Source organism: Apostichopus japonicus, chromosome 2 (assembly GCF_037975245.1).
Source record: "Apostichopus japonicus isolate 1M-3 chromosome 2, ASM3797524v1, whole genome shotgun sequence".
In the NCBI taxonomy this organism is placed as follows: Eukaryota; Metazoa; Echinodermata; class Holothuroidea; order Aspidochirotida; family Stichopodidae; genus Apostichopus; species Apostichopus japonicus.
In genome coordinates this window covers 26,533,728-26,551,548 of record NC_092562.1, presented here as the reverse complement: position 1 = coordinate 26,551,548, position 17,821 = coordinate 26,533,728, and the positions used below count along the sequence as shown (strand labels likewise).

General features: G+C 37.1%; 1 protein-coding gene across 3 annotated transcripts in view; it reads left to right on the top strand.

Moving 5' to 3' along the window:
- The window catches only part of LOC139984175 (uncharacterized), a 260,085-nt gene that overhangs the window by 59,554 nt on the left and 182,710 nt on the right, over nt 1-17,821 (top strand). The gene's annotated exons all lie outside the window — the stretch shown is intronic.

Sequence of the window (17,821 nt, the reverse complement as noted above, 5' to 3'; positions counted from 1 at the left end):
AGTGAGCATGAAAATGGCGGTTCCAGGTTGAACAGCCTCAAAACTGTCGATGTGTGTAGTAATAGGAACCCAATTTGATTTGGGGGATGTAACCCGAAAAATATAACCTGAATTTTTCGCGCGCTCCGCGCGCGTTCAGCATGTTAAAGTCAATATCATATAAGCAAGCATCGGTTATTATTGCATGCCATCGTGTACCGTACGGTCCGTGGAAATTGCGCAGTATTCCGCGGGATGCTAATGTAAACAACGAAATGTCTTATGTAGATGTAGTAAAAAGCATGGAGGTCAAATTATGTTAATTATCTTTTACATTAGTAATGGCGAATAAGTCGGCAAAGCTTATAGAACTTTATTTTAATTATCAAGGAGATTCATTTCCTTTAGCTACATCATTGCAATTTATTTTTCTTTCAGTAGCCCCCGCCCCCCCCCCCCCCGCATCCTACGCCTATGTGTGTTGTGTTCGGTTTCCGAAATATCTGCTATTTTTTTCATTTCCTTCAACCAAGTTTTATAATAGCCGTTATAAGAAGGTTTAACATTTGTACACCAATAAATTATTTTCGAAAATTATCTGACCAACATTCTTAATCATACTTCCCTCTACTGGTGTAATTTTGACCGGTCTGTTAGACTTGAAGGAGGTTTTTCTATATTGGTTGTCCACAGATGACATTTTTTGCAACATTATGGGTATGTTTTGAAGTGAATTTATTTCACGGGAATGTGAATTTTCAAATTCGGAACAAATAATGGGCTGAAAACCTTCAAAAGTGGGGCTGTCGGGAATTGTGGGCCGCGACGTAGAATCACCTACAAAAGCAATGATCCACAGGACATGCGATGAGGTCGTACATGATGCGTAACTGGTGAAAATCTTCAAAAAGGTTATGGCTGGGGAAAAAAAACTATTGGGAAATACTTGGTTCTCAGGCAAAAGTGTACACCTGGTTGGTCATTTTCAAGCCCGAGAAGTGCCATTTCCGGTGATCTAGGGGGTATCAAAACCAGAAATTTTCTTGTACGCTGCGCGCCAACCGATGGTGGCGCTCCGCTTAGATAGTAATTCGCGCCCCCCGGGTTAGAAAATCCTGGATACGCCCCTGGGTACAGTACGTTTACCTAAACTACTTCCTTAATGGGCATATTCTTGTCATAGATAAACAGTTACAAACGAAGTGGTAGCAGTGAACAGTCAAACACAATTTGAAAGAACTGAATTACTGAAGGATTATTAGTAAAGAGATTATACTGGAACATTGAAGCTGTGTACAGTAGCCTAGACCTAGGGCCTAGGCTAACTTATGACGTGTAGCTGGCTACCCTGTTCTGAAATTCCAGTAGCTATTCAAGGCTAAGCCTTACAAGTGTAAACAAAGATAAGGACATTTTACATTACAAGGCCAGCAGTCTACCAAAATGTTGTGCTGGACACTTATTGGTCTCCGAACTCTGATCTGTTTCATTTTAGTATTGCTACAGTATTCTAGAGCTCAAACTGGTACATGTGGACGAAAAGGTAAGTGCTACTTCAGATTCAGAAATAGAGAGTAGGCCTATGTGATAAACAGCATAGCTTAGGCCTAAGGGAAAGTTAGCGGGTACTAACTCAGGGCAGGTAGACTAAAGGTAACTTAGCCCTCAACTGAATTACTTCATTAGCCTATAATAATCCTATAGCATATACTGTACCTGTGTCAGTAGGAATAGGTTCATTTCCCCTTCCATCCCTGTAGCCATAGGGCCTATAGCCATTTAAGCTATAGGCCTATGGCAGAGAAAATGTTTTCGTTGGGAACAGCTTCTTTGGCATGTGAAATCTTCCAGCTAAATAATATGATCAGCGGAGCACTCTCAACAGTGTGATGTTGATACTGTTACACCAGGTAGAAAATTAAAAAATTGGAAACCTATGACAAAACATGGATGTACCCATGATGAATGTCAAGTTGCAAGCTGCAAAGTGTGCCGTTATTGACATACATATGACAGTAATTGTGATGTTTGGTACAGTGTCAATTGATGTAGCCTGCTGTATTTACACTTCTCAATTTTATAGAATGCCAACTTGCAATGCAAACCCAAAAGAGGAAACGCTTTAGGTGAGAACCATGTAGGCTATAATTAATGTTTTGGAGTTTGTGGTTTTACTAGATTTGAAAGTTCAATTGGGTCTGAATAAAAACAAATGACCTGATTTTTCATCATGTGTTTGTTAAAGCTACATATGAACTGGTCCACGATCGAGACCTAGAAATATATTACAGACCAGAAGGGTTCGAGACAGACCGAAGCAGTTCAAGACCAGCAAAAAAAGAGGTTTCTCATTGTTTGAGTGCACACATGTGATATAGCCTATAAGTACAAACTTCACTTTTTCTACACGGGACTGAGTAACATATCCAGTAGTTGCATTTCAACAACAAACTTTGTATTCATTGAGTTCTATAGGTGCAAGAATGTTTGCAGACAATGATAAAGGATTATTAGCCAATCAAATCACAGAAAAAGCATCCTTGACTATTCTCAGCACAAAAATCTTTGTGATGGGAGTGTTGTTAACACTGTACTTTGCATTGATTGTTATGATTGATTTGGTTTCAAACAAATTCAATCATGTGTACAAAGGATTGGAAGAAAATTTTTTTTTTATAGAAGTTGTGGTGTTTTAAAAAGAAAGAAAGACATGTAAAGAAGTGTTTGATATGCTATCCATGGGCCTAGTTGTGAGTGTGTGTAGTTGGGGTTTCCCGTAAAAACATAGTATGTGTCAGCAGGACGCAAGCAAAAAGCTAAAAGATTGTGTCCCAGACACAGAATCCTGCGTAGTAAAAAAGCTGAAGTGACTTGAGGATAGAAAAAATATGAAACGTTCTTATTTCTTGAGGATTCCATTACATGACCCTGCTAACAATGGCACACTCAGTTGCGTTTCCCGGTTATTGGCTGTAGTGTAGAGTTTACATTTGCACATGCTTCCTTGATGCAGTCCCTTTAATATATGAATATTAATGAGTTACTTTGCATATTGTTTTGATAGTTATAGAGGTCTCTGAACATCGTATGAGTCCTTGTGACAGCCATTGTTACTAAGAATAATCTAAAAGACTGAGGACAGTATACAATATATGTAACCCTTTGTAAATTGTACATATTTCCATATCTTTAACTCTAACCATCTGAATTTACACTACCATACTTTTAGAAGAAAACCAAAATGCGATAATAACTGCAATATACACAGTTTACATGCATGCAAATTACACTTATTCACTAGATAGCGTTTATTCATTACATGGTTTTTATTACAAGTGTAATTTCCAGTCTTGAAGTGTACTTGTATAGGATTAGTGTAAGGTCATCTAAAGGCAGTATCTAAAGGCAGTCTGATAATAGAGCACACATAGTCAGGGACGTAGCTAAGGCCTGATGATTGGGGGGGGGGGGGGAGGGGGGTGTAGTGGCTGAAATTCCAACTGGATGGGTTTTGGAGTCAAAAAATTCCGACTGCTGCCTTGTACCCCCCCCCCCCCCCGCACTCATCGTCAACGATACGGTAAGTGTCAGTTAGACACCCCATCATTCGCGACTGCACTTTTGTTCCGAACTTTTTGCAATACATTTGTACCTTATGGGGCAAGTTTTTGCTTATGTTGATGGCACTTTTAAACTTCCGTAGATTAGCATTGCGTGTTTTAATTGTATACATAGAGACAATGTATAACCCACCGTCGTAGCCAGGAATTTGAGAGGGGAAGCACTTTTTGCGATTGATATGGGGGAGGGGTCTAAGGGGAGGGGGTGTCCCCCTCCCCTTTGAGATTTTTTGAACAATTGAAGGTCCTTAGATGCGATCTGGTGCAATTTGTTGCCAGTTTCATCATTATCATATGATATCATACTATCAGCAGATTTTGTTTCCTGTTTGAATTCTTTTACATGTTCTTTTACATAATATATCAGAAAGACAAACATAGTGCTCTTTTACAATTTTTCCAGAAGGATGATTCTTGTTTATTGTCCAATGTCTGGACTTTAATACATTTGACCAACTTAACTGATGGACAATATAAACTTTCATATTTGTAAGACAGCCAGATTTGCTGTGGCCTAAAAACAAATATCGTTATCTCCGTGTATTAACAGTGTAATAATTATTTATAGGAAGTGCGTATCACGTACGATTGCTAGCTTAGCTTCATAACATGCTGTTCGTGCAACAACTTAGGACGAATCATAGAACCGATGAGAACGAACTTGTCGTCGTCGTTGTGCATACGGTTCGTGACATTCCATCTAGTGTGGTTAGGTAGGCAATATGTATTTTATTACGCAGTGGCCAACTGTAGGTTTGAAATAGGCTATAGGCTAAATTTATCTAATTTCATCTGCCGAACTAAGTAAGTAGTTGAATCAGTAGGCCTGCATGTTATTACGATTATAACCGAGTTAACGGAGCTGACGAGTATTCAAGATCAAAAGAGCACTGACAAAATACTATGCCAAAATAACAACAGTTTTTAAACAATTTTTTTCGACACTCAAAGGGGGGGAGCAGTCGCTCCCCTGCTCCCCTGGCTACGTCCCTGGTATATCCTGAACTTACTTTAAGCTAGCGAACAGGGTCGACCCACCCAATAGCAAAATTAATACAGACATTTTCCGAATTGAAGCTGGCGAACGTTGTATTTTTTTTTAGAGTATTCAAAATCATACGAAGTTGTGTATGGTGGAGTATAAGGATCGCGAGATACAATTTCTCAATGTGACGAGGAAACCGTTCTAAATATGACTGATTAAAGGTCAATTTTGATCGAAAATTTTATGTCACTCACAAATTACAAGAACATATGAAAATAAGAGTGCGGCAGTCAGAAAAATTAGAGCGCGACAGTCGGAAATTCCGAATTGAAGCTGGCGACAGTCGGAAATTCCGACAGTCGGAAATTCCGACTGTCGCACTCAAATTTTCCAACTATCGTAATTTTTACCAAGATGGGGGGGGGTGAGACACCCCCACACCCCCCTCTAGCGACGTTCCTGCACATAGTTATCAGCTAAGATTATTGTAACTTTCTCATACAACGGGGGGGGGGGAGTGGGTGGGCAGGCAATGGGGTAGCTACCCCATCCACAAATAAAACAAGAAATAAGGGGGGACCTTGAGCGGGAGAATTTGGAGAAAGACGTGGGAGAGATATCACACAAAGTTTTAGATGTGTGGAAAAAGCCACTCAACACCTTTCTCTTTTCCGCCTCCCACCTCCAAATGAAGAGGTCTGGTAATGCTACTGTTAACATAATTTATTATACTTGCATCTGTAAACCTTAAGTTACATCCAGCATGAAAACAAGCTAAGCAATATGTACAGTATACATAGATGAAAACTCAGTGTGAACTTTCTGTGTTAAGAAGAATCTGAATATAGAGATATCTGCAATTTATATTTCATTATGATCATATTGTTATTTTTTTCAGATAAGGTTCAGATGACTGTGATGTCATTCAAGTCAAAAGATGCTGGATCTGTTTCTGCTCCTCTTCCTCACTTTGAGTGTTATCTTGGAGCAGGAGATGATGATGCATTTGTGACTTCAATTAGAGCTTATAACACAAGAATTAGTGGGCACCCTGCCTCCTCAGTGGATCGTACTGGGATCCCAGACCTCCCTGCAGACACAGCTGGATATTCTGTTTCCATTACCAGTGCTAGTAACAATGCATTTGGTGCTTTCAATTGTACAGCAACGAAGGATGATAGAGAGGATACTACCATCATGACTATGTTCCTGCATGATAATGGTGAGTTTAATAAATTAAGCTCAAATGCACAAAATCTGTTTAAAAATTGACTGTGTCTTTGTAACAATGAGTTTGTTCCTATCCTCTGTATGTAAGTGTATGTGTATAGCCTACAATAATTATACAAACTATTAAAACAGTTAAGTTCAAAGTAAACACCACAGAAAGATCACACTTATATAGTGTCATAACTAATCGATGGAGTGCAGCAATGCAAGACCTCTACTGTATATTTACGATTTCATGTGCTAAGCAAATACACCGATGGACTCATCTTCGTCAATTCTTCATGCAATCATGTGCAGTGCCAGCAGTAGGCTGTGATGTAAACTACATGAGCCATCTACATGGACCTTCATCATAAAATGTGGCTATAAACTGTATGAAAATACTTGCACAAACAAAAGTTGTAAGATCATTTTTCTTTATTTGTTAATTCAGCTGCTTATAAATCATGTAGCAATTGCCACAATACTAAATTTCGTGGGAGCGTTTGTGGCTTTCAATTGGGGTTTCCCAAGTTCAGATGCATGGTCAATAAACTTTGTAGTAACTTTCTAGAAACTTGCTAGTAGTGTAAAATGTGAAGAATTCGTACATAGGTAAACAATTTGCAATAAACGTTCTGCACACACTGATAGAATCTCAGAAAGTTGCCATGGAAACTTTGAAAATCAAATGTAGCACTGCTTCACTTACAGTAACACTTTAATCACTTTCATTACTCTACATGAAATTTCATTAAATGGGTACATTAATCATAAATGAGGCAACTGAAGTCTGATTGCCACAGAAGTAGCGGAGGCAGATATAATGTGTTCACTAAGGTTTTGAAATATACCTGTAATGTCAACAACAAAAGTTTGTCTTAGAGTAACAATCAAGTTTGTTATTTCACATATCAAATTTCACAGGCAATACAAACTTTGCTGACACAACAAGCAACCCCAAGTATCACACTGTGAATGATGTGACTGTAGCTCTCGATTCATGAACACTAGCATCCTTCAAACTCACTCACCGTTTTGGAATGTATACTTCTAAACTTCATGTACTGTACACCTTTATAATCACACCTTTAGAAATTCAACACAATAAATGTGCAATCTTGACATTACCCTGGCCATATTGAAGAATTTGTATAGTTTTTTGAGTAAGTCAACCAATATATTTTTATTCTGCAGATTTCCAATATTGTTATTATTTAAATCTGAATGATCTACCCCGATAGACAACCCAAGGGACTTTTGAAGAATTTCACAGGGAGGTGGGTCAGATAAATACGAAATTGAACAGAGTGATAACAGTATCACAGGTGTATAAAGTGTTTCTGAATGGGGTAGGTTAGGTTGGGGGAAGGTACTTACAGTGATTTATTAGCTCAAATATACCAATCTGATAGAGGAATTCCTGAAACACTGTAATGCACATTCAGATATACCATCATAGTCATGGGCGGCGATCCTGGGGGGAAGGGGGGATATATCCCCCCATGAAAATGGGTGGAGGGGATGTAATACACCATATCCCCCCACCAAATGCCAGGGATAAGAATATTTTCATGCCTACATTTATGCATCATCGTGAATGTACGGCTCTTTTTTAGCTTCATTTCTCGCCTACCATAAACGCAGTGCGATCTTTTCAAATAAAGCGTCTTTATAAGGCAAGAATAGTTGACTGTAGGCTTCATTGGCCCTATAAAAACAAAATGTATTATTGTGCCCACGGTATTGATATAGTACATATATGCACCCTCATAGTATTCATATAGGCCCTATAGTAGGCCTACACACGTACATGTTCCCTCGAACAGCTGGGAATCTCATGTTACCAGGGTAATGCTTAATACACGTTTCACCTGGATGCCCTAGCAATCGGTACCTACTGTAGGAATGTAACTATGTGTAATTGTGTATTGCATGTGTATAGGCCTATAATAGCCTGCATGAGGCCATTTTCTTCATCGAATAATATAAAAGAGCTCTCGAACATTCTAACGTAGCGTCTGAAAAAAGATTGACAGGGTCAATTTTCCCAAAATAATACCCGAAATTGAAAAAAAAGTATTTTGGATCCTGATTATGAGATATTTCCGACATGAGTTCCCTATTTTAAAGTTGGGTATATGCCGCTTGGAAACCTCGGGAAGTGCCGTTTCCGGCCATCTAGAGGGTTTGTTAATCCCAAAATTTTCTTGTACGCTTCGCGCCAACTCATGGTGGCGCTATGCTTAGATAGTCAACAAGGTCATATCCCCCCCACTCGGAAGTACGGATCGTCGCCCATGATCATAATGAAATTGAAGCCAAAATAATCTTAGAAAGAGGAATCACTGAAAGTCTTTCATGTCTTTAAGCAAATTATTGTGGTAAACCCCTAATCCCACAAACAGTACCACAAACTATCACTTCTTTTTTTCTACAGTGTATGAAAGTCAGCAATCTAACAATTATTTTGACAATAATTTGCACACATGGCTTCGTTTCAGTCGGAATTTGACAGTGTGTCATTTATTCTGTTCATTAAAATTAATGCCCAAAATATAAAAACAACTAAAATTGCCTATTTACAGTCTCTGAGGTATTTCATCGAACTCTGTAAAAACCAGTTCTTATCATAAAGTGAATAATCAAAATGTTTTCTGCTCGCAGTTGATGTCCATATATATAGACAAGATTTTTATCTTGATTTGAGGCTTATAATTAGCAATGGTGGTTTTGTATCATATTATTGAATGTTTATTAACATCATATAATAGAGCAAAGTGTCTCATTTGGTCTCATTTTGCATTCACAAGATATCACAAGTAATGTGTATTCATTGTAGTGCAGGAATGTGGGTTGCAACATTAGCACAGTATAAGCTGATCGTGCATTCCTGAGAATTCCAAGCGAGTTGTTGCAAGGTTCAAGATCTTGTGAAATCTTGTATCAAACAAGTTGGCTATTGCCCCTTAGATAATACACTACAGTAGATACCTTTAACCAATCATTCAGAAAATATATTGAATATTGGAATTAATCACAACTGTATCTTAAAAGTGTTCTATCCAGAATATGAAAAATATTTCACCAACATAGGGTGCCATATGGTGGTACAATTATATTGAGCCAAAAAGGTGGCAGTTTCTGTACTAACTGAGCTGCAACATGACTATTTTTTTTAAAGGAGAATTTGACACTAGTGTTTGCATCAAAACGTAAGTACAGAATAGTATTCTAATATGTAACATTTAAAATTATTTTTCGAGTGCACTATGAAAGTGTCCTTAATTTCTTTCAATACCGAGATTGCTACATAAGTGGCATTTAAGTCAGTCACATTGATAATTAACTGCCACTGTCAGGCTATATACAAGTCGGCCTGTTTGTCAAATTTGCCCAGAACTAATACAGTATATCCTCTTCCTTGAACCTCAAAAAATCCACAAATGATAAAATAATTGCATTGGCTGCCAACACAACTTATATTCTGGCTTATTGGTAAGACAGCAGTCAAAGTCATCTTCTATGCAAGTGTCTGCAGTAGAACATGTATATCATGTACAGAGTCACTGTCTGCATTAGTACATGTATGTCATGTACAGAGTCGATGCAACCATTGTTTATTTATTTTATTACTGGCCCCAAAAGATACAATTCTAAATCCAAAGGTACTGTATCAATATGTTTATTTTCCAGAAAATCTGTAGACATGGAGGGCTTCTTAAATTTAACATATGTCCACGAATCAAAGTGAACATGCACGTCACTGTGGACAGTAGTAATGATAACTGTTAATATGCAGGTACTGGTTAGGTGTTCAAACACTGTGTAACCATTTTGAAGGCTCTGAATCTTGTGTATAATATGCAATGGTTCCTGTGTACAAAAACTACTGTATAACTTTGCACTTGTGTAGCAATTTGCCCAAAATTTAGCTTAGCTTTTCGTGATGGGATACCAGATAAGGTATTCCGTAATATGATGAAAAAAATATTCATTGTCAAAACCATTCTCATATTTTGTCAATTATTGGTAATTTCTTTTTTTACAGTTGTGGAAGGTACTTTTAACACATTCTAAATAAGAATAAATCTTACATTTTCTTTGCTTTAACATTTCTAATTTTCAATTTTTTTGTGAGTGGGCAACTTCTTTTTCTAGAAACAAAATACATATATGGCCCATTAGCATCACTTTTGATGTGCCCAGGTTATTAAAAAGTAGCAGTATGGACCCTCACATAATGCACATAGAAAATAATTGGAAATTTCAGGGAAAAATTTTCTTCGATAATTAGGAATTATTGTAATTTAATTTGTTCTGGAAAATCTTAACACTACAACATTCTTCTTTCACTTTGTTTGCTTTGATGCCAATTTCATGATAATTACGGTATGTACAAATACAAATGTTCAGCTTGCGTTAAAACCAATCTGTTATGACATGAAATTTGGAACACAGAATAAATAGCAAATAAATGTAAACAAGCCATAAAATGTAAAATTGTCAAATATATGAATCGTCAAATCTTTATATTTACAGCTTATGTTGTTCCAGCCAATAGACAGTTTACTCAGACTGTTAATTCAGGAGATACCAATGTCCTGATAGACATGGATTGGTCTGATATGGGTAATTCCGTATGGAGAATCAATAGTTCAATTGAAGATGATAGGAGAGGAGACAATGATTTCATCATAAACCAAGGAGCTGCTGCTGGTGATAATGGTCTCTATGAGTGTCATATTAGCACTCGAAGAAATGAAGCTCGCCATGGATTGAATAGATTGATTGTCCGTGGTAAGAATAATATATTTCTATACTTACTGTGTTAAGGACATGAATGGTGGTAAAATGTTTAAATTCCACCCAGCAAAAGTGAATCAGTAGTAGACAATATATTCATTGCAGCTACGTATTGATTAGAATAGCTAATCCACTTGGCTCCAGCTAGTATTTTGAAAGATAGAATGTGTGAAAAGTATTAACAATTTTGTTGATGTTGCACATGAAGATTATAGAAAGAATGTTAACTATTTAAGTTTATGAATGGAAGTTAGATGGAGTCTTTTTTTTCTTTCATACCTCATCCCTTAATTGTATCTAGGGAGCATGAAATTTTGTATTTGTATGTAATTGGACCCTATTGTGGCTATCTCCGTTGCTATACAGCTATGTTCTGGAGTAGCAAGTCTTGAGGGGTGACCCATGGTATACTGACTGAGGTGTGACCCGAACTCCATTATCTGGAATAAGGTAAAAGGTTGGCCAGATCTGTTTGTGTGTAATTTGGGACATCGGCCAGTTTTATCAAACAGCCAGACCAATTTCTTCAAGCTTGGTAGGCAGTATATGTCACATGATGGGAACTTGCATACACTATATGCCTCTGAGAGCAAATTGAGTCAAATTAAGGGAAAAGTTGAAGGTTCTTTAATAATAGATTCAAGTGGGAACATTGCAATGACATGCAACCATCAAGGTCACATGTAAAGTATGTGTAAATGTTCTATCAAATATTTTAGTCACAGGGTTACAGGTCAAATGTATAATTTTATGCAAATTTGTGTCAAAAACCTTCCTAAACAGCTGGTCCAATATTCTCCAAACTTGGTATGAAAGTGCCCCTTGACAGTATCTTGGGAGATCTTCAAAATGAAACAATTGATGATTTTCTGCTATATAACGCAAAGGAGAAGCACTGACTTGACTTACAACCTACACAGGTATAATAGGAATGTCAAGTACAACCAAAATATGTGCTTGGCATTGTTACTCAGGTCGATGTTCAACAAAAGCATTAAAGGTAAAATTAAGAAAAAGCAACATTAGTGAAAGATGGGCTTTATGCCTTATCGCCTAACTGCTCATCGTTTCCCAAACCGCTTTCATGTTTTGCTAGTGACCCACATTCTCAGGGGTGTTAATCAATGGAGTGGGGGCAGGGGGACATCTCCCCACTTTCTGAAGGGTGGGGGACACAATGTTAAATGTCCTCCCAGGTTTAGTGACTAAATAATGTATGCGCTAGGCTTAGCAGGCTCATAGTGACTTATATATCCCATAAAAGGAACTCAAACATTTTGCTATCTCATCCAGTCAACATGTTCAGTACTTATGTACACATGTTGACAGAATATTTACTTGTGATTAAGTTCATAGGGCATGAGGGGGAAGAGGGGCAGCTACCCCCCCCCCCGCTGAGATTTACATTTCCTAATGAAAGTAGGCCTGCTCATTTGCCCTCTCCCTACCCGCCCCCCTCCCACATCACATGAGGTTCCATTTGGCATGTCAAATAAAGAATGATAATTCACAATCATAACAATTAATTTACAACTAACTTCCCCAATTGGCTTCCCCTCAGCATATAAGCTACGAATACCATGAGAATGCCCTAGCATGCTTTATATCTTCATTTGGACAATACATAATGTTTCTCACTGTTCCTCAATTGCTAGAGATTCTACCCAGCCTACAGCCCTGAAGTATCTTCATTTTATAAGGTTGTAACGTTCCGATCAAGTGAATGTGCCCAGATACACAATAGTGCTGTTTAAATGTATTTATGATACCATGTGTATGGTTTTAAACATCTGTATAACAAGATGATGTTATTAGTGTGTGCACAGTTTAAGAATGCTTCCTTTATTGGTTTAAGTTTCAATTTTCAATATAAAGGCCCTAAGTTACACCTGTATTTGAGTTTGATATTTCTTTCTTAATTGTTATAGTCTAATCCCTTATCAGATGTGAGTATTGTTAAGATATGACTGACATATCAATTCAGGGATAAAACAGAAGCAAACTTGAAGATTTCTAGATGTGGGTCTGCCTCCTGGGCCCTGCTAGAGCTTCAACCCTGGACCACATTAGAGGCCCTAAGGCATGCCCTTGGACACCACTCAACAACGGATTTGCACCAAGGTGATCGCAGTGTGTGCTAGGCGCACACTCCTTCAGTTTTATCCATGGTCAATCATTTATGTCCCACCAACTTTTCTATTGGGATTGACGCCCCTGCACATATATGATCATTTCCAAATTTTCAAATTCCAGGGTAGCTGTAGTACATGTCATTCAGTAGACAGACTGTGGTAAGCAAACCACCAGAAAGTGTATTTCATTAGGCTTATACTACAAATCTTTAATATTAAACTCAACAAAAGCTTGACTTTGAGGATAGATATATTGCCAGATTTTATACCCTGAGTGCATTTGTCAAAGTGGCCTAGACGGCTAATTATCATTCTAAATGAGTTATGTTACTGATATAACATTGATTGGGATATATATTCTGCATCGTATGTACAGTAGTGTACAGTAGCTGCAGTGGCTTCATAACATATTTGGAAGAAGGGGTGGAAGGAGAGTTGGCAAAGCAAACTTAGAGCAAAATTTGTGTGGGGGAGGGGGGGGGGCAAGGTGTGAGGGGGAGAATGTAGGTAATGAAATTTTCATCATTTCAGGTACTTAATATCAGCAGAATTTTGTAGGTAAACATAGCTAAATTACAATTAGTACTTAATCAAAAAATGTCTCTTCTTTTTTTAACATGGCAAAATTTTATCATTGAGGGTGGCCAAACATTGGGAGAGCACTTGACCCCTTTGGAATGCCACTGTGCAGCTGTATCCCAAGGAAAGGTTTCATATGAGCATGTACAGTGCCAACTAAAATTGATCCTTGGAATATTTTGGGATATCACACTTTTGTTTTGGTTCAACCTCTTGTTTTGGTTGATTACAAAACATATTATGTCATTGTCATCAACACTGGTTGAAGTCCGATAATTTGTTAAACAAACTGATATCCACATTCCCGCTTGGTTGCACTATTTGGTATGTGTAGCTATTCTGTGACCTAACAATTAACAAAAATCCTGCTGTAGGTCTTATTCACAGTACAAACTCAGAAAAATACATAAACTTGTCTTGCATGTCAAATCAATAAGGTGACCAAAATATCATAATGCTATGTATTTTTTTTTCTGATGCAGCATAAAGTTGGAATATTGTATTCATTTTGAACCTCTACTCCATGATGAAATTGCCCTGAATCAATCACACATTACTGTTAATACCTGATCATGTCATTAATATGACTGACTTCCATTATGAAATTACCATGAATCAATCGCACATTAACATTGAAATCTTGCAAACTCATTAGCTCCGCTGTTTAGTAATTAATGAATTTCACAACTGAGGTCGAGTGTGGGTCTCACACAAATGTAACCTAACCCTATAACTACGAACCTGGCAAGAAGCAAGATGGCCACCTGTACATCATGTTATTGTATGTGCGGTTCTATACTGGCTGTTTTGAAACGGTCATGAATTATGAAGTAGGCTAATGGAAATTTAAATTAAAAAAGGCTGCCGAAAAAAAACATGTTAAACATATTTCTTCAGGCAAGTACTCGATAAATAGTGAATATGTATGAATGAGAATGAACATAGTAGTAATAATTGACAGAGTAGTGAATGAACAGCAGAAACTGCCATGACAGGATAAAACACAGTGTTGGCGACTTCAAACACTGAATCCTCCTATAAGAAGTTTGTAATTTCTTGATGGGTTTATAAAGTACTTGAAGCTTGTGATACAACTTAAATCACAAATATTTTAGTCTTTTTCACCAATATTTTATGTACATTGGTCAATCCATGTCAAATGAACAGAGGCATGGAGGGGCCAAGGTAGGACTGATGTTGACATGATGTGTTCTTATATGTCTCAAAGGAGGAACTTGGCAAAATAATGTGAGCAACGTCTGTTTCATTAGGTTACAGCCGGCCGACATCCAGCAATATGCCCCATAGTTTTTTTTTTCTAATTTGGAGAATACTTTTTGCATGTATGAAGAGTAAAATATATTGTGATCGAAAGACCTAGTCTTTAAATGATGATGTCTCACAAACTATTTCTGCTTCTTTTTCACAATTAAGTCAAAGAAATGTGAAAGTTAACGTATTTGACGATAGCATTTTTGAAGTGCTCAGACTGTACATGCCTTTAATGAATTTTGCTTTGAATCAATAAGCAAAAAAATAACCACAACTGTCTCCATCTCCACCTCCATCCCCCCCCCCCCCAAAGGAACGCCCAAGGAATACCACATGCTACCACCCTTTTATTATTTCCTCCACTTTGTTCTCCCTGGTTTTACTTTCTGTTAACAGCTTGTAGTTCTGGTAGATGGGGTCCACCAGGATGTACCGGTATCTGTGATAATTGTTACAATGGAGGAGTTTGTGATGATGAAACTGGGAGATGTATCTGTGCCCCGGGGTTCATGGGACAAAACTGTCTGATAGGTTTGTACAGATGTCTGTGAACTTGTTCTCTTGAGGTTTTGTTTGCATGACAGTGAGAGGCCATGTGGGACACTATGTTGGTTATTCCTCCTCTTGCCATACCTCCAAGGAAAACTAAGTAATAGTTTGTAATATTTATGAAAAGCATCCACCAACTTGGGAGTTCTTACCAAATCTTTTGATAGTAGTGTTCTCAAGAGACCATCCATTAACCATTTTTGGGGTGAAGGTTAACATTAATTTGGTTCCCAGGTAATCTTGTTATTGACTTAGTGTAGTCCTTAAACTTGTACTGTAGCACCTTGGATTTATCATCCTTTATGCCCAAATCAATGTTTAAAGGCATAGCTCTCCATTAAAACCACTACATTTAGATTTAATGACATCTATACAAGCCAAGCCACATTTTACTAAATAGATGCTCCTGAAATATGGATATGAATGAGAGGAACTGGAGCTACATTTCTTCTTTTGGAAACAAACCAGATGCTGAAATAGCCAACATTTTCTCACAGTATTCATATCAAGGGAAGCAGTATTATGAATAAGTAACTCTATACTACCGTTCCAATCACGTATATGCCAGAAAACTGTACATGTGGCTGTGCAGACTATATACTGTATACACATGTGTATACAGTATATAGTCTGTACAATAATCATGGTGGTGTCACAGGTACAGTAGCAAATGAGAGTTGATTAAGATCTCTCTTGACACACTGTACGTGGAACAACATGGAATACAGTTTTTTTTTTTTAAACTATCAAGTGTGGTTTTCTTAAGTTCAGTCTGAAAATGCTGATTAATTTTGCATTAAATGTAAAACACTGAAAAGAATATTTTCTTTCAGGGTGTGGTCCTAACAAGTTTGGCTATTCTTGTGAGTTTGAGTGTAGCATAGGAAATGGAGCAGGTGATGATGGTTGCCGTGGGAGACTGTTTTGTCTCATAGATCCTTTTGGTTGCAGATGTAACTCTGGATTCAGAGATCTTAGTTGTTCAGTGGGTGAGTATTTTGCTGATGTTTTTTTTTTCTTGGAAGTGATTTTCAACCAATCTAGAGGCTGCAAATGTGAGCCATGGTATTTAGATTGAGAAAGAATGACCTTATTGCTATGAGCTATGTGCAGATAAACCTGTAATTTTCACATGTATTTGTCGAAATCTGGATGTACAATTTATTTTAAAACGTGCAGATAGTTCATTTCATGTTTCAGTATGTGAATCAAGTGCAGTATAGTGTACTGCATAGTGTTTCAGCGTACACTTATTCGTGTATACAATTTTGTGCTTTAACAGTATTCAATTCATTTCCTTTGCCTATCAACTCAGTGGTGCAGTATGAAACCACATGATGAGAAAATTTAGAGTATATTAACAGAATTCATATAATCATTATAACAAGTATGACATGTATGATAAAGCGTTGTCATTGTCACTGCATGAAAGGAAACCAGGGAGGAAGTTTCAAAGAAACAAAAATGAAAACAATTTTCTGGCTACCTTGAAAAGTATAAGTATTTAAATGTAAAGAATTATACGATAATATGAATGGTTGGATGGAATCGGTTGAGAGAAATGCAGAGTCTATATGATAGCCTAAATCAATTTTGTGCTATAACAGTATTTGATACAATTAATTTCATTTGCCTATCAAATCAGTGGTGCAGTGTAGAAACACATGTTGAGAAATTTAGAGTATATTAACAGAATTCATATAAGCATAATAACAAGTATACCATGTATATATGATGAAGCGGTGACATTGTCACTGCATGAAAGGAAACCAGAGAGGAAGTTTCAAAGAAGCTAAAATTCAAGCAAATTTCAGGCTACCATTAATAGTATAAGTATTTAAGTGTAAATTATTATACGATAATATGAATGGTTGGTTGAACTTGGTTCAAGGAATTGCAGGGTCTTATGATAGCTTAAATCTTAGTCTTGATACCTGTTCCTAATTCTGGTCTTGTTTTTACCAATAGCTGGATTTTAAAGATATATTCTTTCAATTCACAGCTTAATTTACTCCATCTAGCTGTGTCCAATTATCTTTGTGACATAATTTTATTGCATCATGAAAATTCAATTTTTGTCAAGCATATGTGAAATTGATACAATTGATGGGATAGCAAATATTCTTGCATTGAAATTGCTGTAATCTAAGTCTGATTTATAGTACTCTCTCCTTTTGTACAGACATTCTATATTTGTGATCATACAAATAATTTTTATGAGTCAAATCTATTAAAGTGTAAAATAGCTAACACTCAAGTCTTATATTGTTTTGTTTACAGAGTGCGAACCAGGTAAATATGGGGCTGGCTGTTTACAAGATTGTCACTGTGAGAATCAAGGCAGTTGTAACAGATTTACAGGTGTTTGTGGTACTGGAGGCTGCCAAGATACATGGAGTGGGAGTAATTGTCAGAGTAAGTTGGATGCTTTCATTGGAATTATCAGTCAGGTTATATTTTTATAAGATATATGATAAATACAACTGTAACATGGTATTTATGTATGTATAGAGCAAGGATTGCACATATAGCAGTTAGTTATATCAAGCGAGCTGTTGTAAAATATCCACCTGTAAGTTTATTTCTGTGTAGTTATAAACCAGCCATGCAGCCAGCTTCACACATGTCATTAAAGAGGGTTTAAATGTATACCTAATCACTTTGCATTGCTTTGACTCATACTAAATACA